We start from the raw sequence: 5,101 nt of genomic DNA, 5'->3' as shown, positions 1-5,101 counted from the left end.
CCTCTGGTAGAGGTTTTCAGTCTCTTTGTGAGATGATGAGGACTTTTTGGTAAATTTTCAAATAAAACCTTTCAAGGGAAGTCGTAAATTTGGAGCCAGTGGAGGTGTACTGGTATGAGTGGGGGTCACTGGTGACTTAATATTGTCGAATGTGTTCGCCTATGGATCACTTTGGGCTTTAACCTCTGCGTGCACAGGACTCACCCTATAATTATGAATTCATCAGGTCTGAAGGGTGATCAGTTTTCAAAGAGGGAGGCGTTTCGACCTAGATCAAAATTTGGTTGCCTATATATACATTAGAAATCCAAAGAAAATGCTGTGATGATATTTTGAGGTAAATTCCCACCACCTATTTGACACAGAAAGACACAAACACAAATCCCTTTGTTTCATTGTTCAAGGGGAGACAGCACTGCATAGTCCTGTAAGTGATAGATTCCTATCCTCACTTTCTGAAAATAGATTTAAAATCAGCTGAAGAATGGTCCTCATCACATCAGGTCATATGCAAGCTGGAGCAAATGACTCCTCATGGTTGTGTGGGGCACAGCATAGCAATGCATAGTAAATGGATTCTCCCAGCACAGTCACGAGGCTCTCTTGGCAATAATGAATATGAATAGCATTGAAGAACATCTGCCCCCAGCATATCAGCACTGCTCCTTACAGCCTTGCTCTGTGTGCTTCCTTCTTTCCTCGACTCTGATCTTTAAGGTAAAATTAAACATCCAGTCCTCTCTGTCTTCTTCCTGATGTTATTCCCATTTTGTGACTACACATACCAGAACATCCAATTGGACACGTAGAAGCTGTTTATCCTGGAAGGGATCATTTGGTGCTCAAATGACTACAGCTTCTGGGCCAGAGCAACAAGATTATCAAGGAAAAAGATCAGTGTTTGCTTCTACATTCATTTGTTTTTCAAAACCTCATTAAAACAATGGTTACGTCTCCAATTGTATGGCTGATTTCAAGAAGGTGTTTAATAAACCCAACTCTTTGCTTTCCTTTAAATGGTAACTTGGACTGCCATGATGGAAACAGGCTGTCTGCAGAGCCTTGTTAAATATGGAAGTGAGCATGTGGTTTGCCTCAGTCTGTGTTCTGGCCAATAAAAGTTCTTGTACTGACTTTTCTATTTTCATTTAGAAAAGTCATTAAAATGGCTATGAATTTGAACCTTGCCATATCATCACCTTAGAGTCATCTGGCAAATTGTGATAAGCAAAGCCTTTGCAAAAATTAAAGTGCTTACCCCCAATCTTTCTGTAAGTTAATGTACAAGCTCCACCTAATACTTAAGTAAATGTCTATGGTTGCTTTGTCTCTATGGCTACACTACTTTAATGAGCACACAGGAAAGTGAATTGCATCGATGTTGTAGAGATAAACAACAGATTAATCTTTTTAATAACGTGAATCTTTGGCTTTCTGGGTTTTAATAATTCCCTCCTTTAAAATGTTCAGTAGGATCTGTAATGTTGCATTTATATGTGTGTGTGTGTGTGTGTGTGTGTGTGTGTATGTGTGTGTGTATATAATAGATAGATATAGATAGATATTCACAAACATATTTTCCTATTGCTTTTAGGGTAAACACAGAAGACAGAGAAAGTTTAAGCACTCCTCATGCATTTATCAGGTCCCACGGGGCATCCACATGAAAGCACATCCTTTCTTCTCGCTTCCTGATCTGTCCCCACCAGTCTCCCACCTCCTCCAAGACTACTGACTTCCTTTGCTTCCAACTTGATCATTAGCAAGAGAGAGGAATGAATAAGAGGAGAAAGAAAAAAAAAGTAATTAATTCACTGAAGTGCAGCTGCAAATGAATTTTTGAAATAAATTATTAATTTTCTCTTTAATATTTCTATGCTGATTCTGCTCTGTATCTGGGGACTGGAAGTGAGAGTTGCTCTGCTTCCCAGCAGCAAAGCCCTGGAAACACAGCAGCGCCTCACTGTAACCAGAGTGTGCTGTGCCCACGGGATGCTTCTGTAGTCAGCAGCAGCTTGCTTTTTCCACCAGCATCCCAATTGCTCCCGGGCTTTGAAGTTTGTTATAGGTAAGGCAGCATTCTGGACTGAGGGTGGTTGCAATAAATGCCTTATTTTCTGTGTCTTCTGCTGTCAGGTTCCTAAAATACTGCCTAAATTCCAAACAGTTCCTAAAATACTAAAATATCAAGACAAATGCTGAGCCCACATGATGATGTTGGAGGAAAAGATAGCATCACAAATCCAAAATCATCCTCTTACGTAGGAGGGAGGAAAAAACATTTTGAATTGTGTAGGTGAAGCTAGGTTTCCTAAAACTGAATCTCCACACCATGGAAAGGAAACAGGAATCTTTTGCATCTTCAAACTTGCCCTGGGGGAACTCAGTGGGGATAGCAGCAAGATTCTACATTACCCCCTCCTCTTTGAGGATCCAATCTTCAGTCAGCTTTAAGCCCAGATTACAGAGTGAACCTCTTATCGCTCCCTCTGCTCAAATCAAACACTATCAGGAAATCTGCTTGTCTTGACCTCTGTGGCGTATGGTTGGGTGGCGAACCTGAAGCATCACGTTGAAAAGCTGATTTTAGCCAGAGTGCACTGCTGCTGCTTCTGTGTTCAGAGGTGTTGGCTCCAAACAGCTTGAGGAATGATTGTTTCCACTTAAAGTGATTGATATGTCTACACCTACTTGAGGGAGAGAATTTCATTACCTATTCTTCCTGCCAGGACCGACTGATTAGAGTTTCAGAAGACATAGGAAGCATATCTGTGTAACAGAGTGCCATTCTCCTTCCTGAAATGGAGATGGTAAAGTCCAACACAGCTGAGGGGAAACTGAGTGTTAACATGAATGAAGATTCCGAACAAGTGAAGAAAGTGCTTAACACAGATAAATATCTGATACATAACATAGTTGGGATTTTAGCCTTTCATTCAATGATTACGATATTTCTTTTGATTCACGTGCATGAGTCTTTCTTTTTAAATTACCTGCAATGATTAAACATGGGGCAATGTGGACCATAAATGCTACCTAACAAAATTCAATTCGTTCCACACTACTACTTAGGAATAAATGCTTTCATTTTGTGTGGCATTTGAAAACTTAGAAGCTCATTACTACTATCTTGCAGATGATTTTGAAAGAGAAAATTAAGAAATTCAAACTCTAATTTGGGGTCAAACATAAGAGAAAACAACTTAATGAGCTCCTTAAAATGTAATGTTCTTTTACAAGACAAGAAATCCTTGTACAACCTGCAAGTCTGGCTCTTCTCAAATATTTTTCTCTTGTGTTTCTTGTTGGCTCCTAAAGCCATTATATCCAGCAGCGTCACAGAAACGCTCAGCTGTGTAGGTGGGCCCAGTAAATTTAGCAGCAGCTAAGCCAGATTCTGACATTTTAAGAATAGGCATCCATAAATCCCAGATTCTCCTGAGGAGAATAAGTATTTCTTTTCATGAATTTGCTAAATTTCAGGAATCACTGTAATATAATAATTGACTATAGACATGGCCTAGGAAAGAATGGGAGATAACGGAATCTTCTTGTTCAAGAACTGTAGAAGGAGATGAGGGGGAAATTGTAGACATTCTACATGGGGCAAATAAATCTGTTTGAAGTATCACTTGGAGTCATGGATGGAGGAATGTAGACTATTCTTAAGAAGCCCTTGTGTTGCACACAGGGATTTATACTTGATAGTCAGTCTATTTAGAACACAGCTGCCACAATAACCTTTCAGGAACTTTCATTTACACTGAATATTGTGTTGTTCCTTAAATCAGTCAAACTTGTGGCTCTCTGACAATTTATTTTCCACAAATCTACTTCAAATTGCAGATGCTTAAGTTTTTCAAAAATATCTTTGAATCCTTAACCTTCTTCTCAATAGAAGGTTTCAACATACTGAATGATATATCCAAGAGGTTTAAGCTCCTTATAAACAAGGGAAGTTTAGGTTTCTATTATAAACAAATGGGGGACTTGTTGAAAAACTGCTGCATATGTAAGAGAACCAAGGTGAAATAGAGTCTAGGGAGGTAGGATCTGAGGTTATTACAAGACAACCAAGGTAAGGGAGCTTTCACATTCAAGCAAGCTGTGTGTGTTGCTGGGGGCGGGGGGGAATTACTCATCACCAACCACTTTCCATTTATGCATCAACTCTTTTGGTATATCTATATACCAAGAAATTGTATTAAACTGGCTTGATGTGGGAAGTTAGCTTACTCTTCGGTAACTGTGTCAAGACAGAATCATGGGAGAATAATTCCTTGAAACAACAATTTTATCATTGGACCCAAACAAGTAAAACAAGCAAACAGAAGAAAAAAGGAGGAAAGGAAGGAAGGAAAGGAGGGAAGGAGGGAGGAATGGGGAAGAAATGGAGTAAAGAAGGAAGGAAAAAAGGAAGGAAAGAAGGAAAAACGGAGGGGAGGAGCAAGCAGAAAAACCCAAGGTATGTTTTGCTTCACCATCAGATTACTCTGAGGTGAAAAGCTGGTGTCTCTTATTAGTCCTTGCCCACCTACCCTGTGCCTTACCTTTCCTAAAATAAGTAAAGATGCCCAATAACTTGCAGACACATAACATTCTATTTGATAAGGTCAGTAAAGAAGAAAGACTGAGAAAGATTGAAAGTGTTTAGCAAGTACATATTAGCCTTCTTGGTGTCTTCAGTAGACAGACCTCTGCTGAGAGGACTCCGTGCCCCAGAAAGACCTCAAGACCACATTTGAATCTGTCTCTTGTATCTCGGATTACCTATCCTCGAATCTACCTTGAAAAGGTCAAGTCTTGCTGTTTTAAGACCCCTCTGTTACCAGGATGTCTTTTTAGCCATGAACTATTGGCACTATCTTTGCTAAAAGTTCCCCGAAGTGTAGTTATGCTGTGACCCTCAGTATCTGCAGTTTCAAGATTACTTTCTCAGGATATCACTTTGGACAATAAATACGTTTGTTCCTCTACAGCAATCTGTGTGCCAAGCCTGACTCATAAAAAAAGATCTACAACCTGAAGAATTAGTTTTGTAAAAAAAAAAAAATGTATTTTCTTTTAAACATTTTTATTTATTTTAAATACCAACCATAGT

This window comes from Alexandromys fortis, unplaced genomic scaffold, assembly GCF_014885135.2.
Source record: "Alexandromys fortis isolate MF-2015 unplaced genomic scaffold, M_Fortis_MF-2015_v1.1 scaffold_35, whole genome shotgun sequence".
Taxonomy (NCBI): domain Eukaryota; kingdom Metazoa; phylum Chordata; class Mammalia; order Rodentia; family Cricetidae; genus Alexandromys; species Alexandromys fortis.
Note: the sequence above shows the minus strand (reverse complement) of the source record.